Here is a 24,564-nt window from a genome sequence, read left to right on the forward strand (position 1 = left end):
TAATGCTCGACTGCCATACAGAAATCAGTATCCATTGAAGCAACATGCAATCAAAGGCATTGAACCAACCATGAATAGGATTACTAGAAATGGGAGTGCTAGTTAAAACAAAAGTTAATGTAACACACCAATCTTCCAATCAAGAAAAAAAACAATTCTACAGATGATAGGTTGGTTCATGATTTAAGAGCTGTCAATGCCATTGTCGATGCTGAGACTCCTGTCGTCCCTGATCCACATACGTTGTCCCTGATCCACATATGTTGCTATCAAATGTTCCACCAGATACTAAATGGTATACGGTAATAGACCTTTGTTCTGCATTTTTCAGTATGCCGATAGATAAGGAGTCACAGTATCTTTTAGCTTTTACATATCAGAAACAACAATATACGTATACTCGACTTCCACAAGGTTATGTAGAAGTCCATCAGTTTTTAACAGGATATAGCACAGGCTTTACAGCATATGGATGTTGCGAGCATAGTAATGCAGTATGTAGATGACATAGGAAAGAGGAATATAGCTCCATCAGATAGAGGCTGTAACTCAAGCTCCGCAGCCACAAACAGTAGGGACAAATGCTTTCCTGTCTGGGGATGACTGGATATGGTTCATGGATAACTATGCTGGGAAAAAAAAAAGAAAGAAAGAAAAAACGCTCCATTACGTGCACTGAAAAAGCTGCAGACCAATTAACTTAAAAAAGGACCTGCAGGTCGGCACCAGTTCTAGGTAATGAAGTTATTCTTGATGCTCCTGAGCTCACAATCCAGCGGTGCGCCGCGGTGAATCCTGCCACTAAAATGGTAACTCCGGAAGAGGGTATCCAATATGACTGTAGATAAGAAACAGACAACTTTATGAGGGAATGTGATGATTTACACAACCAACCAATAACGGCTGATGTGACTTTAATTATGGATGGATCTTGTTTTAAGGATGCCATGGCACAACCATGTGGGTTTTGCCATAATTGAACTAAAGCCAGATGGCACCTTTTTGGAATTATAAAAGTATTAAATTGAGGAAAACCATGCTCTGCCCCAATTGGCAGAAATAAAGGCTTTTAGGACACCCATGTAGATGAACATTGTCAAACTCTTACAAGTAATGTTACTTTCGATGGCAGTTACAGTGATTGGAATGCCCTGCCCATCAAAGCCAAACAACATAATAGCTTAAAGGTAATCAATTAACTGATGAAGAGGAAAAGGCAGCAGGGGTAAGTATGTGCCCCATACTATTTGCAGTTGATTGTAAAACCTTAATTATTCTATCTTTTTCTTATAGCAGCACAGGACAAGGCAGTCCTGCAAGGAAAAACGGTGTGGCTTAAGGGGTATGACCATGAACACCCTGGATGGGCCACAGCAGATGGGAGGAAGAAGTAACCAACCCATGCACCAGACAGTGGATCTGTAGCAAAGTTTGTGTAGAGAGATTTTCCCAAGGTTTAGTTTTCCTGACACATGTAGTTCAGACAATGGATCCCCCTTTGTGGTGGAGGTAATAAAACGTATTAATGAAAATTACTTGGGATCCAGCAGAAGTTTAGATGTGTATAACCCACAGTTGCAGGGAACAGCTGAATGAGCAAATGGAATTTTGAAATCTAAGGGAATTAAGGTTCATAGCAAACAGAGAGAACAAACTAGATGTCTAAGGATGTTTTGCTAAGTGTTGTCAACTAACTAAACTAACACACTAACCCATCTAACACTGCATGAAATATGCATAGGGAGACCCATGCATGCACCTTTTTTGAAGACTTAAGAAGGTCTATCTCATGAACAGCTGAGAAGTTATGTTCAACAATTGTCCTGTATTTGTAAGGTGATTTTTCAACAGGTAAAAGGGGCTAAAGAAGATGGAGAGGCTGAAATCACACATCTCTAGAATGGTGCGACCTGGAGAGGGGGTATACATAAAAGGTTTCAGAGGGAATGGAACCAACTGAGACGTGGAGGTCCATTCAAAGTTGTCCTGACCAAGTGCACTGCACTGGACATCGAGGGTAAGACTGTTTGATTCCATTTTAACGGCTGCTGCAGGGCTGACAGACTGCCCTCAAGCATCAGCAGACACCACCTGAAAAGGAAGGGGAAGGTAATACCTCCAGGCAGGGAAGAGGCGGCTACAGGAAGGGGAAAAGATGACGCCTCTCCTGCAAGATTAGGCACAGCCAGACAGAAACTAAGATCATAAAGACTGATCTCCAACAAAGCAGCAAAGAAACTAGGAGTAGAGGTTTGTTACCAAGTAGGCAAAGGAGTGATTCGTGAGGATTCAACTAAGTTAGAAACAAATAGGCTCTGGAGATTTAGAGTCCGGTGAAGGACCATTAAGATATAGGTTATGAGAAGTTTAATACAACCAATGGGTTGTTGTGACCATAAAGTTGCTATGTTACCTCACCCCACAGTAGGTGGAGTGTTAGCTACTTCTGGAGAACTCCAGATAGGGGTAGTATGGAACAACAATGAAGAAAATGTTTATGGGAAAAAAAAAAGGAAAAAGGTAACGATATGCCTATGGTGGATACCCATAGAAGAATGCTTAATGGGTTATTTGTCTTTATAGGGAAATCATGGTGGAGAGCAATATTGACGGAATACACCCGTGTTGGACAACATACCATCGATGACTCGAGACCAAACAGGGGAGAGGACGTCGGACAGTGTTTTCCAGCCGGAGCCTGCCCCATGGCAACTGACGATTGGGGATCTACAACCAGGACCCAGCAGACTTCGTCTACGAGAGTCCACCGGCGTGTACTGGGCTCCACCTCCATGCCACTATCAGCCTCCGAGGACCTACTACCAGCATCCCCTCCAACCTATGTCACCAGTACAAGGAGACCCTCTCCTCACCTCCCCTCCCTTTATGCCAACGCAGGGATGCGCTCCAGCGCAGGAGCAAGGAACGCCGACAACACCCACAGATCCCCGAACCCCTGAGGAGCCCAGGGAGACACCTTTCTCCCCAACCTATGACCGAATATCATCTGACGGCAGCGACGTCAGCGATAGCGACACTAATGCTCGTGTAGGATCCTGGTTTTTGAAAGTTTGTGTTTATACTTGGGAGGACCTTGCCACCATGCCTTTGAATGACGTACGAGAGATGATGAAAGATGTTCAGGTGTTGGAAGATACACCACAGAGCTGTGTGCGTCTATACTCGCCACTCGCAGAAGATGATTTGCTTTTCAGCATTTCCGCTGGCAGCAGGAAGCGGTTCCCGCTGCATCCAATAATACCCCAAGCTTCACTGAGTAGTGTACTGCTGCTTGTATCCCTCTATTGGGAAGGTTCAGTCAGGAGATTGATTGATAGTGGATGGTTAACCTTTAGTATTATAATCTCTGCATGAAGTTAGTATATAATCTCAGTATGATCATTTATGGGAGTGTGTATCATGTTATTAATCATTTTATGTAGATGATTTAGTATATTCATACGTGTGTGCTGAAACCACATAACATTTTTGAAAGGTGCAATTTGTGCCGCAGTTAAATACTGCCGTTACACGCTTACAGACAAATGCTTATGTTTGCTATGAAGAATTTGTAGTTGATTAGTTATAGTGGTTGTAGTATGAGACTTGTTAGTCTCAAGGGGGGAAATGTAGAATAATTTTATAATATTCTTTACATCATGCTATTATATTATGTTATTTACTATTGTTCATGTGTTCATGTAATGCATGTCTCTGTTAGTTATAGTATGCTAGTAGACACAGGCGTAGAAAAGACATGTATCCTTTTTCTGTTCGCCAGCCTGCCATGTTTCAGTTTTACGGCAGCCTCTTGGCAGCTGGACAGTTTGTTTTTTCTAAAGTCAAGACTTTAGGTCAATTGTCTCTCTGTCTCCCTCTGGTGCAAATGAGGCTCATTGGATAAGAAATGTGACACTATGATTTGTTGCACAACACCTGGCATTGGAGACTTGGAGGCTGAGAGGGCCTCCCAAGGGGTCACGGACATTGACCTTTGTAGGGAGGGGGGAACAATTGTGTCTTGACGAAGACTCAACTAAGACTCAACGAATGGTTTTGAACAATTGTGTCTTGACGAAGAATCAATTGAGAAGCAACAAACTCCCAAGAAATAGTATAAATAGATGGAGCGGAGAGCGATTGGCGCGTCAGTTCTTTGGTCGGTCTGACTGCCAGGAGGTGTTTTTGGGAATAAGTCCTCCTTTTGCATTCTGACTCTGACTCTGCCTGATTTTTCTGAGGAGAACTACGAGGGAAGACTTCAAGAACCAAAAGTGGATACACTTGAGGATTTTACGTTTTTTTCTGGAATATATGTTTTGTGGGGTTTTTTTGCACCGTGACTGGCCTAGGATACCTTTTAAATAAAATTCCATGACAGAGCTGAAGAAGGTTCAGACTGGAAGAGTTTAGAAATGTAAAGTCCAAACAGCTGAAACCAACAGGAGGAGAAGAGCTCTTTTCACACACATCTCAGATCTGGTGTTGGGAATCACATTAATAGAGCGTTTAGTGATCAGTAATGATTCATATTGAACAGAGATAGGTAGTGATGTAGTTCTGAAGACCAGTCTCAGTCTGGAGACCCGCTCAACAGAAGACTGCTCTGTATGTTTTTGTTCTATGTTTTAGTTTGGGATGTCTCAGCAGGGGCACAGATGTTCTTCTCTCTCCCACATTTTTATAAACAATGCGAGGAAATACACATTTTTCAGCTCATGTAAGGAAGGACACTAAAGAGGAATGGCCATAGTAATATCTGTCAAGTTTGAGGTAATTCAAGAAATGCAGGACAAAAAAGGGAGAATGTAATCGTGACAAGGGAAAATAGATAATAATTTGATTAACTAAATTAATTTTCATGAACCGCCTTGTCAAAATAAAGAATTTTTTCACTACCCTGCACCTCAGTTTGGATCTTCCAGACAGACTATTTTTAAATGTTCAATATTTTATTTTTAAAAACATGAGGAAAAGGTGACAAGTTAAATATGGGAGAATCGACATAAAGATAAAGATAAGATAAAAGAGATAAGATAAGATAAGATAAGATAAAGAGACTTTCTTGTCTTTGTGCAGATGTACAACGAAAATTTGTCTGGAAGAACCTGGCAATTGGCAGCAGTGCTGATAAGAATGAAAGTAAATAACAAAAACACTCTTTAAAATTAATAATAAAATAAGCATCAATTACCATGTACAAACAAAATGAAGTGGTCAGTGCTGCCGGAGTGGTCCAGTGTTGAAGTCGGGTTCTTATGGCACAGATGAGTCGGACCGGGGGGGTGTCTGAGTGGTGTGGCGATGGGAGGGGGGGTGTGAGAGGCCACAGCTCTGGGGATAAAGCTGTTTCTTCACTCTGCTGGTTTTTGTTTTTAATGTCCGGAATCTTTTCCCTGATGGTGGAGGGGCAAACTCTCTGTGACCAGGATGTGTGGGGTCTCTGGCGATGCTGCTGGCCTTTTACCTCAGTCGGCTAACATGGACAGAGTCCAGGCTGGGAAGCTGTGTGCACCCACAATCCACTGTGCAGTTTTTACCACACAGGACCAAGTCCCTTCTGTTTCCAGCGGTGCAGCTGGAAAACCAGACCGTGCTGCAGTAGCACAGAATGCTCTCAATCGTACTCCTGTAGAGCACGACTGACAGCAGCAACAGCAAAGACGAACATGACTAAAATAAATATGAGAGACAAGACGGCAGATAGATGTACTTCGTACATCTAGAAGTACTCCCCACAAGACACCACGAGGGACGTCTTCTCCATATCCACAAAACACATCTGAAGTGGTCAGGTGAACTCCCATGAACGCTCGAGCACCCTGTGGAGGGTACAGAGCTGGTCCACTGTTCCACGACCAGGACGGAAACTGCATTGTTCCTCCTGGATCGGAGGTTTGACTATCGGTCGAATCCTCCTCTCCAGTACCCTGGAATAGACTTTCCCAGGGAGGCTGAGGAGTGTGATCCCCCGATAGTTGGAGCACATCCTCCAGTCCCCCATTTTAAAAAGAGGAACCACCACCCCGGTCTGCCAATCCAGAGGCACTCTCCCGGGCCGCCACGCGATGTTGCAGAGACGTGTCAACCAAGACAGTCCCTGCACATCCAGAGACTCAAGGTACTCAGAGAGAATCTCATCCACCCCGGGTGCCTTGCCACCGAGGAGCTTATCAACCACCTCGGTGACTTCAGCTTGGGTGATGGACGAGTCCACCTCTGAGGACCTCAGCCTCTGCTTCCTCCATGGAAGACGTGGCGAAGGGATCCCATCGCTACACACAGACACACATCTGTAAATAGATTATTTTTGTGTGTCGTGTTCTAAATCTGTGAAGAAAGTAGTTATTTTGTTATCAAAAGTCTTTTCCTGTATTTTGTTGTTCTCTCAGAAAAGTAAACAACTGTTCAGATGTTTGTCACTAATACTAAAAATCGATGTCAGTCACTGTTCTGCTTCAGTTTGCTTCTCTGCAGAAAAAGCTCCTTTTCTCTGTTTTTGGTCAAAATGAGGTGTTTTCATTAAAATCACACTATGTTCTACTGCTGATTTCTAGAGATCTCAAAAATATAGAAACTCCCTTTTTTTTGCTGATGAAAGAAAGGACTCTAAAGTTGTTTTTTTTTTTTTGTTTTGATGTTTATGTAGTCCTAAAACTCAATATCTGTGGGCCTTGAAAGTTCAGCGAAAAAAATCCCCAAACTCTGGCAGGATGGAGCTGTCTGCTCTGAACATGGCTGCCAGTCAATGAGTTAATATGACAGAGGAAAACACTGAATTCTGGTCAGAGAATAACGTGGGTGAACTGGAAATGGCCACAAAATGGTAAGGACATAAAATACATTGCTTTTGGTGTTAGTAGTTTGGGATTTGGTGAAGTAGTGAGTGAGAAACATGCAATCTGAGGTGACGGCTGTAATGTGAAGGTCTGGTTTCTGTTTAGAGACTAACGTGAGGTGGTCGCCTCAGAAGATATTCTGCTTGGTGTCATCTGAAATTGCAGCTTTTCTAGTTTCATATGAGACCACGATGTTGAGGTGGAGCAAATGGATCTAGTGTTCTGTTGTGTTTTGCTCCGGATGTTGTTGATGTTGGTGGCCACGGTTATTTTTTTCATATGATTTAAAGTTGTTTAAAAACCAATTCTTTAATGTTACGGAGCATTTGGAGTGATCAGTTAGTGGCATTAGTGGCTTTTTGTTTGAGAAACAATTGAAAGAAAGCATCGCCACAGCACTTTGCTAACTTTTTATACATATGAGCTGGTTCATACAGCTGCTGGACCTCGGGACCGTCGGGCTTAAATGGAAAAAAAAAACAAAAAAAAAACCAGAAAGGGACGAAATAGGAAAACATAATGTCTGTTCATGAGCCCTGAAACACGGGTCTGAGTGGAGTCATCGATGACGTTGATGCGTTGTCCCAGAATTGATGTGAAGACCAACAGAAGCAGAGTCCAGTGGAGGACATGTCCACAGCCAAGGTTACTGGACAGAAAGCCAACAAGTCCAGAGTTTGCAGAGTTGCTGAGAGTTTGGAGCTCCAGCTGGGAGATCAGTGACAGCTTGATCCAGGAGAGATCAGCCTGCTTTGAAAGCTGAAGGTCAACATGGAGCGTGTCAGAGGTTCACAGTCAATGATCCACTGCAGCTCCTTTCTTCTTCTAGCAAGCTTTGAAATGTGGAGCTGCACACGGCTCTGCCACAGTCACAGGACTAAAGACCAGAGAAGAAGCTCCGTTTCTCCTGGAGATCCTCAGTGTGGATCACTCTCAGATCAGCCTGATGTCTGACCTTTAGGGCCATATTTTCATGGCGCAATGCAGAGATCCAAACTGGCGGTGGCGCAGTCATATTTTCGTGAATGGGTTTCTGGCCGGTCCGCTGCTCTTGCGCCGAGATGGGCGTGGCCGCGCACCAGGGGGAGGTGTCGACAGAATCAGCTGGGCGCAGTGATAATTTTGTGCAGAAGGTGTGCAGGCAGGGGAGGGAAGATCTGATGATAATTCGTCTGAGAAAACCTCACAGACAGGTTTCCAGCTTGTCAGTGCCATTAAGATCACTGATGAAATAAATACATTCTTTCTCAACGCTTCCTCCTCCTGTGTTTAGACTGCTGGGTTTGAGCCTGAAGAGCTCCTGTGATTGTGTAGAAGCTATTTGTGCTGGAAAATAATAGTGAGTGAATGAATGAATGAATAAATAAATAAATAAATAACTTGAGTTTGAGCACTGATGTCGCATCAAGCGCAGCCGTTTGTCCCGACCCCAATATCATTTCTTAGAGCCAAATAATTACGGGAAACACAGATGCACAGAAATAATTTGAATTATTGTTTCTGACAGGAGGATTTTTGTTTTATGTTTTGAGTGCTTTGTTTTTATTGTTTTTTTTTTTTTTTTGCGTGTTTCTGATCCGGTCCTTTGTCCAGAGACATGGGCGCGCAAGCAGCGGCTCAGTGGAGGACCAGACGTGGTGACTGGGCTGAGCAGCGGGTCGCACCGCGGACTGGGGGTCCGCTGAGCGCCGCTGTCAGCGGGCTGCTGGCTGAGCTCTGCGCCGCAGCGTCTGGAGCCTCGCCGGTGGAGCGGAGGGTTACAGAGAACATGCGGCTGAGCGCATCCTGAAGATGTTTGACCTGTTTCAGCAGATATCCATCAGGACAAAACACTCTGCTCAGGGCTGAAGACTGCTCAACATCAGATCCTGTAAAGTGGGACAGAGATCTTTTCATCATGTCACAGAAACTGAATAATGCGCTTCACCTGGGAGGACAGAATCTGGATCGCTTTAAATTCAGATGCTTCTAATACGATTGTTTTCAATGGGATTGGACAAAAAACCACCATGTGTCATATCACCCACAATATGAATCATCAAACCCGCAACTGTTGCGCAGTGTTTTTTCCGTCTAAATGCAGGTGATAAACACCAGAACAGCAAGGACGATCTGACAGACCTTTTGGGTTTTTATAATTCAAATAAATCTGTTAAAAATAATTCCCCTGTCCTCTAATTCTTTGACTTTTCCTAAATATGTGTCTTGTATGTTTTTCTGAAGCAAATAAGGTCCTAACAATGACACACATAATATTACAAGCAGTGGCGGAGACCGTGCATTTCACACTAGCGCCTTCAGAACAGATCCGCCTGAACCAATCCACCTCTCAATAACTATTTTGTCTACAAAAAAATCTTATTATGCAGATATGCACATAAAGAGCTGCTGCACAGCAGATAGATACTTGTGCAGCCAGATAATGCCTTTGCTGAAGTGCACAAGTCTCCTACTACCATCTGTGCGCATACAATCGGCATCAACAACTTAATAAAGCAGCATTATTATTTAGGAAAGAAGAACATGTTACTCACCAAAATTCGATTATTTGATAACAAAATACATCCTCCTTTCCTTCCTCAAAAAGAGTTTCAACTGCTCTGTCATATAGATTATCCGGTGCGTTTGAGTCCCCATAAAGCCAGGACTGAAAGTCCAGCTTGCCCTGTGGTATTTCTGGCATAAGTTTTATTTCTCTTCAGGTCTTCTTCTTCTTCTTCTTTGGAATAATTGAGGTAGGCGACCAACAACTTAGGTGCATACTGCCCCCTACTGTATCTCTTGGTGAATGTAAATCAGAGGGCCTGGAATGCTGTTGTTAGAAGCTAGAAGGCGCTGAGTCGCCAACTCGAAATCTGATTGGTTGAAGCAACTGTCTGTTTGGTTGAAGCAGCTGTCTGTTTGACGCTTCACTTACTTCACTGCGCCATCACGGATAGCGAAGGCCTCGAGGCAGATTTCTTTGACCCTAGCAACAGATGATGCCTGAAATCTGATTGGTTAAATGATTTAATATGAAAAAAACATGTCTGGAAGCAGCGCAACCACGGGAAAACTATGAAAGGAACTGGAACATACCGTTTGGAATCATTTATTAATTATTTATGGACAAAATATAATTTACTTTTATATATTTTATACTTTTACTTTATATATATAATTTAATTTTCAGTCTGTAATTCATATCATTTTTAGGCCAGCAGAGAAGGCTTTGCAGGCCCTGACGGCCCCACCACCTGTTACAAAGCATTTATACTTCCAAAAAAGATTAAAAAAAAAAAAGACGCACTTTGCGTGGCTTTTTTTCTGCTATTGATTTGTTTTGGTTCATATGCCGCATCTGAACAGGGAGCGAGCTCTGACAGCAGACAATCAGACAGACGGCAAAAATATCAACCAAATCTCCAAAGAAAGACAATAAAAGAGGCGTAATGAAGAGATATTCAGTTGAAGAAGCTTTAGCAAAGATACAGGAGGTCAGTGAGGGGAATCGGATGGCGGAGACGTGTCGGACTTCAGCGATCTTTACTGGAGTGAAGAGGAGGAAAGTTCTGAATCAGAGGTCAGAACAGCCACGGGCCAAACAGCGAAAAAAATGTAATCCTGATGCCCAAAAAATGCCCGATCGACCTCCAGCTGCTGCACAGTCCAGCACAGAACCCTGCAGTGGCGCATGGAAGCGCTCACGCGTCACCTCCAGTATAGAGAATTACTGCAGGCTGCTGTCAGTTTACAACTAAATAATAATAACATAAAATCGTGTAAAAAAATGTAATAAAATTCAACACAACAGTGACATGGTATTGACAGCAGGAGCACTGCAGCGTCTCCAGAGGTGCCAGTTACAGATTCAGGTAAAATATTATATCCTCCATCAAAGTACAGCAAACCATGTATTTCTCGTTTCCAAAATTAATTTTAGAACGAATGCATTTTCGGAAAAACACACTTTGTCCTGTAGAGCCTGCAGTCCCAGAATCAAATGAGCAGGGTGAGGACGGGTCGGTGTGGGGAGGTGTCCGTCCTGGTGCGCAGCCGGGGAGACTTATTTTACTAATTTTAATATGTTCTTGATTATTATTGACGGTTAATAATACAACCATTTTGTGTGTGTGGTGTGTGTGTGGTGTGTGTGTGTGTGGTGTGTGTGTGTGTGTGTGGTGTGTGTGTGTGTGTGTGTGTGTGTGTGTGTGTTTATCAGAGAAACGAGCGCGCAGAATGTGAGTGAGAGGTAACGCTGCGGAAATGCGCACTGTATAAAGTTTTAAATAATTTTAAAACCTGATTTGAGGCATTAATAAAGCAGACATGAGGCATTAAAAGGTTTGCTGATCCTTTTGACTTCATATTTTGCTTATTTATCTTCATTTTTAATACATTAGATTACAGAAAAACAACCTGTTGTTCTCCTGCGCAAAAACACTGCAAATGTGTGACGGTCTGGCTGGGCGCTGCGGCCTTTGGAGGGGGTGTAATGCTGGCTGTTTTAGTGTTGACAGACACAGCTTTACACAGAGAGGGCTGTGCTTCTAACCATTTTCGCCCATGGCCTAAGCCGAAATCTAGGGAAAATAAAATAATAAGGGATGGTAAAACGAAAGAAACGACCAAAAGGAGGCCAACTGAAAAAAATAAAGTAACCCAAAATGCGCATTCTGTAGCACCACGTTTGCACCGCTGTTGGTCTTCTCCAGGCAAAAAAAAAAGAAAAAAAAAGAAAAAAAGGAACTACAGTAAGTGTTTTAGAGTCAGTTGTCTGTGACTCCATAGCTTCAAACTTCATTTTTCGAAACACAAAGGTTGACACTCTTCTGGCAGCGCTGGCGGACTGTTCATGTTGGTGAAGGGATGTCGTGCATTACAGAGAAGGCGTTCTGTTCTGCTGCAGTTCGGTATGATCCAGTTGATATCTCGCATTGTCAAGAACTGTGGGGATTTATCTAATAAAACTAAAAACAAGACATTTCGGTGTGATTCTATGTGGATTGCCCTGCATGGGGCACGTTAATCATCATTTCTCCCTGTGATTTTGAGGAGGAGGGAACCTGGCTGCAGCAAGAAGAAGTTATTATTTCACTTACTTATTCATTTCTTTTTTTGTTTTGTCTTTCAGCTTCTGGGGGGGGGGGGGGGGGGGGCTGGGGGGGGGGGTCGGGGGTGTCATATTCATATATTAATCAATAAGTAATCTGTACACACATATGCATACAATAAAGTCAGTAAGTCTTTAAAGGTGCAAGACAGATAGTTTTTCATATATTATTTATGTGCATCTGAACCTGACTTGTGACACAAAGAAGCAGAAATAAGTTTATTCCTCTCAGATCGTCTGGGATGTAGCGAGCAGCCAGGAAATAAAATGTATTTGCATCGTGTTAATTTAGCAGATGCTTTGCTGCAGTGCATTTAAAAATGAGGAGTAGTGTTCATTTGAGTGGTCAAATTGTGCTCAGCTGGGTGTAAACCCACTTTCTCTCCTCCCTCTTGCGCCACCTGCGCCGGTGGGCGGGGACGGAGGCGTGACTGCCCTGCTCTGCGCCGTTCACGAAATTGGCAAAATGTTGTGGACACGCCCCGTTGACTTCTTGCGCCGAACAGCCCGCCACAGCCCGTCTAGACCGTGCATAGACCGGGCGCAGTTCACCAATTTAGAGCCCTTAGTGTCAACACAACTTTACTGAAACACACTCAAACATGGAGTCTGACCTCAGAGTCTGCAGACGACAGAGTGGACTCTGCAGAAACCACACAGCTGAGAAACTGCTGAATCCTGCAGATCGTTCACACTCAGGTCCAGATGTTACAGGAGGGAGGGGTTGGACTTCAGAGCTGAGGCCACAGAAGAACAGCTGATCTTTGACAAATTGCAGTTGCTCAACCTGAATAAAGAGAGAAAGAAGTGAGATTAGAGGACAAAGTTTGACGTTGAAGTCATTGAGAGCTGAAGAAGGTTCAGACTGGAAGAGTTTAGAAATGTAAAGTCCAAACAGCTGTAGCCAAACAGGAGGAGAAGAGCTCTTTTCACACACATCTCAGATGGAGTGATGGGGAATCAAATTATAGAGTGTTTAATGATCAATAATGATTCATATTGAACAGAGAAAGGCAGTGATGTAGTTCTGAAGACCAGTCTCAGTCTCCAGACTACTCAACAGAACACCGCTCTGTGTGTTTTTGTTCTATGTTTTAGTTTGGGATGTGTCAGCAGGGTCACAGATGTTCTTCTCTCTCCCATATTTCTATAAACCAGTGTGTTATCTGCAAAGAGGCGCAAACTTGTAAACTCCGGCGTCATATTGAAACCAAGCACCAAAGTATTAACAACCAAGTCGTGGGAGTTTTTTTGATCGGAACCTTTATGAATTGCAGTCACAGAAGAAAGTCATGGAAGCGTTTGGCACTGTGAATAGCAGGAAACCGAAGCATCATACCTATCATAGCGTTACGCAATTGCGAAGGCGAAGAAACCCCACAACATTGGAGAGACATTGCTCCTCCCTGTTTTCGGTGCTAATGGGCGAAGCTGCTGCTGCTGCTGCCAAGCTGGGATGCCGTACCCGAGTTCTGACACCATCCGGCGCCGCATCTCTGACATGGAGCTGATGTGAAGCAACAGGTGCTGGACACTCTCTGTGAGAGCCCATTCTTGTACTTGGTGCGCAGTGATGATAACAACATCTCTGACTGACGTTGAGCGTTTATTATTGATTCCAGAATTGCACAAAGAGGCCAGAAATCGAACGTACACAAAAAATATGAAAAAACCCTGTTAAAATATGTTAAAAACAGATGCTAAAAATGTGTTTTAAAAAGATGTTAAAAACATACTGATGTTAAAAATGTGTTTAAAAAGATGTTTGAGCACATACACAGATAAAGATGATTAAATGTTGTAAAAACATGTGAAGAACTACAAATGTTGGGGACTCATCGATGTGAAAACATTAATCTGACAGACCAGCTAAAACATGACAAGCAGTCGTGTTTCCTCAGACCTCCTCAGAGAACAAGGACTACCATGGCCACATGGCAGGACTGAAGCTCAGACAGAGGAGATGCTTCTCTCACCAGGGGGCCACCACCATGGTGGCTCTCAGAAACACAAAATGGTTGTTCCCTCCCCCACCATGTGCTCGCATCCGTGTTGTTCCTCCAGACAAGGAGGACATGGCGCCCATCTCAAGCCACAGCGGGGAAAAGCCTGGCATTGTGATGCAATACCACTGTCCCACCTCACGAAGAGCGCTCGTGAGAGCCGCTTCCCAAAACGGAAGTGGCCATCCAGGTCGCTACCTGATTGGCTGAGAGGCCGTCAGTCAAAAGGCTGAGAGACCCCCCAGCTCAGCAGTCTTCTTGTTTTTTTCCAAAGTGGACGCACGGTCCGACTAACGGAATAATCAAGGCCTGAACCGTCCCACTGGTGGGACGCGACGGAATGGATCCATCTTCCCCTTCACCGGCGATTCCCTCTCCTCGTCAGCCGAGCAGAACGGCAGGAGCTGCCCTGGAGTGGATCGAGACCCAGCAGGACCGCAGCGCCGCCACAGCTCCGCTCTCCCCTGCAGCCAGCCACGCTGCACCGGCAGCTCGGTCTTTCCCTTTGCAGCCCAGAGCGTCTGGTCTGGACGGACTGGACCTCTTTCTTCACGTGAAAACCCCAAAAAGAGCCACTTAAGCCCGACTGGACGCAGTCGGGCGACCGAGTTGGGACCGGTCCCAACTCAACTCATCAGCCGACAGGAAACACAGAGCAACTGAGCGCCGCTCTTTAAGTCCCTCATCACACAGAGGTGGGTGGCCCGGGCTTAGATAGAAGTTAAATTAAGATTGTGCTTCTAGTTCTCATCCAGATCAATATCCTCTGAAATAATTCCTTTCAAACACATCACAATCCCCATCCCAGAAAAAAAGATAAACAGCAATGAGAGAACACTGGCGGTATCTTCGGTTGCGGTGCAGATTCAGACTGGACTAATATGACGAATTGGACAGGATTAAAAAAACAGACATCATCCATAATTGTTATTCGGGTGAGCCGAATACTCGTTTTAAACGAGTACTCGTCAGCCGGATGTCTGACCTTTAGTCAACACAACTTTACTGAAACACTCAAACATGGAGTCTGACCTCAGAGTCTGCAGACCACAGAGTGGACTCTCCAGAAAACCACACAGCTGCTCAACTCCTGAATCTTGGATATCAGGGTTCACACTCAGTTCCAGATGTTCCAGATGTTTCAGGAGGGAGGGGTTGGACTTCAGAGCTGAGGCCACAGAAGAACAGCTGATATCTGACATCCAGCAGTTCTTCAACCTGAATAAAGAGAGAAAGAAGTGAGATTAGAGGACAAAGTTTGATGTTGAAGTCATTGAGAGCTGAAGAAGGATCAGACTGGAAGAGTTTAGAAATGTAAAGTCCAAACAGCTGAAGCCAACAGGAGGAGAAGAGCTCTTTTCACACACATCTCAGATCTCCAGCTCACACAGCAGCTACACACCGAGGACTTCTGCTCTTTTTCATGGACACACAGGAGCTGAGTTTAACAACAAACACCAGGAAACAAAGCAAAGTTTACTCTGACTGGACAACTCTGGATTCTTTGACTCCAACAGATTCTACCTTCAGACAGTGAACTGACCTCAGAGTCTCCAGTTTACAGTTTGGACTCTCCAGTCCAGAACACAGAATCTTCACTGATGAATCATTCAAATCGTTGTTACTCAGGTCCAGATGTTTCAGATGGGAGGGGTCAGACTTCAGAGCTGAGGAGATCACCTGATAGTCAGGATCAGAGAGGTGATAGTGTCGTAACTCAATGCGACAAACTCTGTAAAGAGACAAAGAAGACAGGAAGCTGCTATGAGAGGAGACACTGTGTTGGATTCGTCCTGTTTGACATCAAGGACTGTTTTCATAGACCAAGCGTGTCGCACCTGCCCTGCAACATGACCAGCTTCTGTGTCCAAACCCAATAGATGACACTGAACAGCAGGACAGGAGGAGGATGGTTGTTGAACTGGGGACTGAGGAGGAGGAGGAGGGGGCAGAGCGACAGCTCGTCATCGTACAGAGAGGTGGGAGGAGCGAGCAGAAACAGGCCCACGTCCAGAGGTAGGACCAGACCTTTCTTAACATCCAGGGCGGGGGGGGGTGGGGGTAGCTGGTGGAGCAGCTCGGAACTCTGAATGCCTGGCTCGAGGGCACGGACACCCGGCTCCTCGACCTGAAAGTCCATCTCTCCTCCACTGACTCCAGCCTCTACAGGCTGACAGATGCAGCCGAACGCCTCCTCCCACTGGGGACATCCACCCCCCCGCCTGCTGCAGGTGGCCGTGGAGAGCCTGGACCAGGGCAGGGACGGCTCTCCCCAGGCTCCCTTCTTCCTCCTCCAAACAGCAGTCCGAGCGCTCGAGGAGCAGGAGGAAGGAGACACTTTAAGTAACGTGTTTGTTCCATGGGTGATTTCGTGGTGTTTTTAATGTGAGCGAGGAAACTGTGGCCAAAACATGCAGAAACAGGAGGCTCATCCTCCCCATTTCAGGGCAGAGCTGTGCAGTCAGCTGATCTCGATCACTGCTCTTGCTGCTCCACCTGCTGACCTGCAGCATCAGCCTCTCTCCATCTTCAGTCCTGTAATGTCTCCTCCAGGAGGTCAAAGTGGCGTCCACGGCGTCCGATGTTGTACAGTAGTAAAGAATACACGAGCACTTGGAAACCCGGCTTTGAGTTTGGTGATGTGTGCTCACTGCACGCCTGTACGCCAAAACACCACAGCAGCACTCTGCCTGCCACCGAGAATAGACCAGGTCGGAGCCGGCGAGCTTTCAGCCCACCTTCCATGCAGAGATTTAGCACGACATGGTCACTGCACCAAGCTGAACCTGTCGACAACATCCGCCTGGTCGCATCTCGATGCAACCCGATCCACCAAACTACCAGTTTGGCTTGCTGGATGAAATGCACTAACGCGTGTGAAACAGAGCCCCAGAGCTTCAGCTCATCTTCTCTGGTCTGACTTTGGCTTCATGTGTTCATGAAGGAGAGAACAAGGACTAAAAAATAAAGATTTCAATAGAGAAAATGTCCTTTCTGATACTTTTATTGAAGCTCCAAGGTGCCGTCCCACGTAAGTCCGCGCCCATCACAACAGCGCGGAGTATTTCAGCACGAAGGTGAAGGATGTTTCACCCCGGAACGCGAACAGGTGCTTCCTGTCAGCCGTCAGTGCATACATTAGGGCTGTCAATCAATTAAATACTTAATCACGATTATTTGCATGAACGTCCATAGTTAACTCTCGATTATCGCAAATTGATCACACATTTTTTTATCTACTCTAAAATGGACATTCAAGGAACATTTTCAAGTCCTAAACTCTCATCAACATGGGAGTGGACAAATATACTTTGCTTTTGTGTAAATGCACTGTTTACTGTTGTTGCCACAATCCAGAACCAGATCAAATACTGTCCAGAATAATCTCCACAGAACCTCAAACATTCTGCTGCTCAGAAAAGAGGCTGGAAGGACAATCCTGACCTGAATGGAACATCATTTAGTAATAAATCTGACCATGTAGTGTCCAACCTGCTACACTTCCAGGTTTCCAAACATTTTCAACTCAAACTGATTGAGCTCATGGATCAATAACAGACTCTGAAACCAGCAAGTTCCTTTTGGTCAGTAACAGAAGAGAATGACCTGGAGCGTATATAAAAGAACAGAATGGCTCAGCCTCCTGATTCCTCTCTGCTCCTCACTCGTGAACCCTGCTGAATAAAAAAGCTTTGCTGTATATCGGGCCACAGTGGATATTTTTTTTATTGTTATTTTATCTTTTTACTTGTTTTTCATTGATGTTTTCAGTAATATCAGTATGCTCATTTAATCACATGTTATCATATATTCCTGCTCATGCATGCTGACTGTGTTTCACTGTCAAGGTATTTTTATGAGTGGAATCCAACTTGTGAGCTTCTGTAAAAAGTAGCTTTTCTGCAAGAGGTGAGGCAGGATGTGGTTTGCAGCAGGAGTTGAACTGTATGGAACTCACCAGTTTGGATTTCATCCTGACTGGTTAGATCCGGGCGTGAAGAACTCACGTGTGGATCTCACGTGCACTGCGTGCATAATTCCTTTTAACAATGTTTTATTGTCTCTTCTCTTACTTTTCTTTGAGACCTGAGGCTGCGGTTGGTTTCCTTGGTAACGAAACAGGTGCACAGCAAAAAAAACTTTGTACTATATTATATGTCAACCGAAAGATTTATGGCCCCCAATAACCCCTCCCCTCGCCATTTGTCCACCATTTGTCCACCGTTTGTCCACCGCGCATTTGTCCACCCCCCCGAAACTTCCTCCTTCTGTGGTCTTTTGAAGTTTTACGATGTGTTAGGTGTTGACACATCTGAAGGGATGAGTAGGAGCTAGACAGACGGATAGAGGGGGGTGAATTTATATTGTACTTAAAGATGGCGGAGAAACGTCTCATGAAGAGATTATATTACAAGCTGAGTCATCCTGGTAGTTTCGGCGGGGTAGAGCGGCTTCATAAAGCGGTTTCAAGATGAGACGGGAAAGAAAGTCAGGGTGGAAGATGTGAAAGACTTTTTATCATCTCAAGACACCTATACTCTGCATAAACCGGCTCGGGTACATTTTCCAAGGAACAGCGTTTTTGTTACAAGACCTCTCAAACAATTTCAGGCAGACCTTTGCGATATGCGGGCGTGAGCCGACGAAATGATGGGTATAGTTATTTACTCACGGTCATAGACGTTTTTTCCAAATTAGCGTACGTGCGAGCTTTGAGAAGGAAGACCGCGGCTGAGGTGGTGTCTGCCTATGAATCCGTCTTTCGTGAGAGCCAGACGCCTGAAAAACTACAGACTGAGCAGGAAGAGAATTTTTCAAGAATTTTTACAAAGAGAAACAAAAATAAAGGCAGAAATTTAAGGCGGGCGATGTTGTCAGAATGTCCAAGTTGCGAGGGGCCTTCGATAAAACAGAGTTTCACCGGATGAAGTATTTACGTGTCAGAATGCATTGTGCGTACTCCGCGTATATAAACTCAAAGATTATGACGGCGAAGCGATCGAAAGGTTCATTCTGTGAGCCGGAGCTGCAGAAAGGGATAAAAAGACTCATTAACATTTAACTCATTAACATTTCTCAATCATACAATTTTCAAACAGTCTGTTTGATATTACATTTTACTACAAACCAGATATGTCCAGGGTGTCTGTAGCACTTTAGATGGTTATATGACCTTTTTAAAGCTCTCCAGAGGTGAACCTAAAATTATGATCTAAACAAGAAACTCAGGTTTTATCTTAACATATAAAGCAAATCATCAAAAGGTTTCTATTTGTGACCTGAAGATAACCAAATCTGCTCCTAACTTGAAATTTTAAGTGTGCTGCTCTCAAAACTTTGAACATGTCATGTCCTTTGTGATAAGCATCGTGAAATTCCTCTGATATTTCCCAGTACGTGATCACTGTAAAACCTGCAACATCCACCAAGTTCTAATATATAGATCTGAAAATAACAACTCAAAAGGAGGAAGTTTTTAAAAAAGTGTATAAAAGTACAAGAAAAAGGTAATAAATGAATAGTAACATCATTCAAAGACAGAGTCTCATTCTAAAATATCAAAATAAAGCCCACAAACTTAATCAGGAAGCGTAGACACGCGCTTGAATAAAACAGAATAATGGTTGATAAATTTCACAAACTCAAATTCAATTTTCTGTACAGAGACAATAATGATGATGTTGTCGCTGGACGCCAAACAAAACCGAGTCAGCAGGTAATGTCAGCTTTGGAAGCTGCTGTCTCACAGCTGCAGCGTAGACGGTTGGACTGTCCGAAAAAAAACAAACAACGTTAATCCGGTAAAGCGATATTTGTTGGTCAAGAAGGTGAAACTAAACAAATCCTATGTATTCCTGTGTACAGCAGAATACAAATACACAACTGTGTACCATTTCGCTCTGGCTGCTATTGATACTAAGACCGCATTAACATCTGGTACAACCGGAGTTAAAGGACTGACGCTGACATTTATTTTTTCCTCGGATCCTGTGCAAATCTATGCTTCTTTGTTCCTGGTTTTCAAAACGGGGATTTCTTGGTGTGGTGTTTGGAGACAGACATGACACTCCCTCGTTTCAGCATTGTTTGAACCACTGGTCTGATCCCCAGTTCTTTTTCCATTGATAAGAGATACTGTTGAACACAAACAGGATATTTCACATAGTAATTGTTGCTTGATAAGGTTCCACATCCAGCAATCCTACATGATTTGCAAATACAGATTTTCTTCCCTTTTCTAACAAATCCACAGAAACATTACCAAAGACAAAATATGACAACCCCTTGTAAGAGCAGCAGCATTTATATCAGAATTAAGAAAGAACAAAATAAAGTGCTTAGATTGAGAACAAATACAAACATCAGCTCTGCATTAGCTTTTCCTGTTGCAATTTCTTTTCTGATCAGTCTCAACCAACTGCACAAGAAAACAGAATATCAACTCAATATACATTTTCTCACTCTTTTTCTACTCTGACAGACAGTAATCACTCCGTACTGCAGTTTGCTCCACTGTTTTAGGTGGTGTAAAGATTACTTGTGCTTCCACTCTTGCCTGTATCTTCTTGATAGCACTCCCTACATATAACGTGACTCTGTTTCTCGTCTGATACTTTAAAACTGAACCATCTCCGAATTACTGGGCCACTGCTTTTTTCTTTTCCTGAATGGGATTTTTATTGGGGTGTTGTCTGGGACACACAATGACTCCTCGTTTCAGCACTGTTTGAACCACTGGTCTGACCCCATTTCTTTTTCCTCTGATCAGGGATACTGTTTTAACAAACAGGATATTTTGCATAGTTAATTGTTGCTTGATAAGGTTCCATATCCAGCAGTCCTACATGATCTGCGTGCTGTGTCCATAATTTAGATGGAACAGACGCTCAAACTGACGGAGGTTGTAACGACACATCCAACTGAATTAACTTCTGCTTTCGTTGTATTTTGCAGGATTTTAATGAAAAAAAAAAGCAAAGTGTCCTCATCATACGACCAACAATAAAATTATGGTTGCTATCTTCATCATCTGGTTTGTCTGTGAAGAAACTGGTAACAAATGTCAGCATTTTAGTCTCTGTCCCAGGGATCGTTTGTAAATGCACTTTGAAGTTTTTACGATGGGTTAGGTGGTTGAGGAGATGAGCAGGAGCAAGACAGACGGATAGAGGGGGGTGAATCTATATTGTACTTAGAGTTGGCAGAAAAGCGTGCCATGAGAAAGTCAGGGTGGAAGATGTGAAAGACTTTTTATCATCTCAAGACACCTGTACTCTGCATAAACCCGGCCAGGGTACATTTTTCAAGGAACAGAGTTTTTGTTACAAGACCTCTCAAACAATTTCAGCAGACTTTGCGATAGGAAGACGGGCTCACCGTTCTCTCTCCTCTCTTTCATCCTCTGGTTGTCTATGAAAGAAACTGCTAACAAATGTCAAGCATTTCAGCTACTGTCCCAGGAATCATTTGTAACTGCACAGATGAATGGTTCAATGTTTCCGTGCACATCTTTTAATATAACATCAGTCCCTTGGAGAGAGACAAACAGTATTTGTGGACTTTCTTCTAATTCATCCTTCTTCACTACTCGTCTGAGAATGGTTTATCTACTGGTCTGCTTGACAGAATGCAAATGTTCTGATTCCCCTCAATTGTGAACAGTCGAGTCACAACATCAGCATTTAGCAAACCAGAGGCTGCTTTCTGCCAAACAGTGAAATATTGTCCTACCGTCTGATGTATGTTTGGAATGTTTTACTGTTACTCACTCTGGAGCACAAATTCTATAGAATCTTAATTTTGATAGCATATCTTTTCCTAATATTGAAAACATTTCTAAATCACAAACACATGTTGAAATTTCCAGCCATCTCTCTCAACCGGTAACAGTTTAGACAGCGGTTCTCTTGGTGGGACACCAGAAATGCTGACAGTTTGAACAGTGTCATTACTTCATGGACAGTATATTTCCTGTTGATGAATAAAGAGAGAAATGCACCTACATTTATGAGAAACATTATGGTTTCCCTTTAATGTTTAAACAAATCTTTGGTATTTTCTACTGCTGTATTTGAAACTTGTGTCTGAAGAACCATCATTGTTATTATTATTATTATTTGATCACTGCAGGTGAAGAAAGCAGAGAGACGCGTATTTTGTGTCTGATTAAGGAGTTGAAGGAACTTGGACGCTGACGATGATTCTCTGGGAGGTGAGAAGCACATCAGGCCTGTAGAGACGCTCGGTCTGGCTGTGAGTGTTTGAAGCTCGCTACAGGTGCTGATTCTGGAAGTGAGTACAAATAAGGCCTTACATCCTCACCATGCAGAGGTGCTGAAGCCATTTGTTTGCGTCAATTGACGCTTTTGTGGTTTTCCCACAGAGTTTTTTCCCAATGTGTATTTAGTATGGTCAGGTCAATCAGAGAAGTGACAAACGGATGAAAGAAAATAAGTTCGATTAGATTCCCTCGTTCCGTGTCTTCTCACAGAATGTTCTTTAAAGCATCTGAGTATCGACCCGTGTTGCTGTTTTTTGGGGGCCAGTTGTATTCCGGGGCATTCTTGCAGGCCTGTACTACAGCCATTTCCTGCTCCTTAGTGAAGCAATCTTTATTCTTACGATGGAGTCAGTAACCCCCCCTGTGCAAATAGATCATGCTGAAAAACTACTCTGGAATTCCTGTTCTCAAATGAGTGGACTTTATGGTGAACGAATACAGACAAGTTATGGAAAAGCTTCTTACTTTAGCAGATGTGATAACACGGGTACTTCACTGTAAGAAACGAACTGATGAACAGGTGTCTGAATATGCAGAAAGATTTCTTAAATGTTGGAAAGAAAAGGCAAAATCAAAAGTGTCGCATAAAGCTGAACCCTTCTTTGTGTCAATGATCATTAATGGACTGGGAACACAGGATGCTGATACTTTAAAGAATTAGCAGCGCCAGACGTGTTTTCATTGATTCCTGTGGAATTACGGAAAAGGACTAGAGAATTAGATGCAACTGGATTGTTTGCAAATCAAGAAAAAAAAAAGCTAAGATTCGTGCTGTACAATACACAACTCTGGGAGAGTATAGACCGTTTGTATCAACACAACCAGGCTTCAGAGGATGAGGACGAGACAGGATGAGACCAAATCAACAACGATTTAGGGGCCAACATTATTATAATAATACTAATGATCAAAAACTGGCAAGGGTGAAGAAACCTCAATGATCAGAGACTGTGAGCAAAGGAAAAAAAAAAGAGATGAAGCTAAAGTAGCTAGACCCTCCGGAGTGCCACAAGTGTTGAATCAAGGCCAAAACTCAACAAGTACCAAAGACAAACATTACACCAGAACAGAGAGCAGTTTCCTTTCTGTGGAGAAAAACTTCTACACAATGAAGAGGCCGACAGAACTGGGATGCTGACGGTGATCGAATAATAATAATGATGGTTATTCAGGCACAAGTTTCAGATACACCGGTAGAAATACCAAGATTTGTTTCAACATTAAAGGGAAACCAAAAAAGTTCTCGGAAATGTAGGTGCATTTCTCTCTTGTATTCATCAACAGGAGATATACTGTCCCATGAAGTAATGACACTGTTCAAACTGTCAGCAATTTCTGGTGTCCCACCAAGAGAACCGCTGTCAAAACTGTTACCGGTTGAGAGAGATGCTGGAAATTTCAACATGTGTTTGTGATTTAGAAATGTTTTCATTATTAGGAAAAAGATATGCTATCAAATTAGATTCTATAGAATTTGTGCTCCAGAGTGGAGTAACAGGAAAACATTCCAAACTACACAGACGTAGGACAGTATTTCCCTGTTTGGCAAAAAGCAGCCTCTGGTTGCTAATGTTATGTTGTGACTCGACTGTTCAAAATAGAGGGAATCAGAACATTAGCATCCTGTCAAGCAGACCAGTAGATAAACCATTCTCGGACAGAGTAGCGAAGAAGGATGAATTAGTAGAAAGTCCACAAATACTGTTTGTCTCTCTCCAGAGGGACTGATGTTATTATTAAAAGATGAGCACGGAAACATTGAACCATTCATCGGTGCAGTTACAAATGAATCACGGAGTCAGCGACTAAAATGCTGGACATTTGATACAGTTTCTCATATACAACCAGATGATGAAAGAGAGGAGAGGAGGAAAGGTGAGCCGTCTTCATATCGCAAAGGTCTGCCTGAAATTGTTTGAGAGGTCTTGTAACAAAAAAAAAACTCTATTCCTTGGAAAATGTACCCTGGCCGGTTATGCAGAGTATAGGTGTCTTGAGATGATAAAATCTTCACATCTTCCACCCTAACCTTTCTTCAGGGACGCTTTTCTGCCATCTCTAAGTACAATATAGATTCACCCCCTCTATCGTATGTCTTGCTCCTGCTCATTCCTCAAACACTAACCCATCGTAAAAACCTTCAAAGTGCAGTTACAAACGATCCCTGGGACAGCGACTAAAATGCTTGACATTGTTCCAGTTTCTTCATAGACAACCCAGATGATGAAGCAACTAAAAATTTATTGTTTGGTCGTATATGATGAGGACACTTGCTTTTTTTTTTTTCATTAAAATCCTGGCAAAATACAACGAAAGCAGAAGTTCAGTTGGATGTGTTGTTACAACCTC

At 43.4% G+C, this 24,564-nt stretch overlaps 1 pseudogene; it reads right to left on the reverse strand.

Moving 5' to 3' along the window:
* The window catches only part of LOC115381166 (NACHT, LRR and PYD domains-containing protein 12-like), a 47,479-nt pseudogene that overhangs the window by 17,131 nt on the left and 5,784 nt on the right, over positions 1–24,564 (reverse strand).

This window comes from Salarias fasciatus, chromosome 3 (assembly GCF_902148845.1).
Source record: "Salarias fasciatus chromosome 3, fSalaFa1.1, whole genome shotgun sequence".
NCBI lineage: Eukaryota > Metazoa > Chordata > Actinopteri > Blenniiformes > Blenniidae > Salarias > Salarias fasciatus.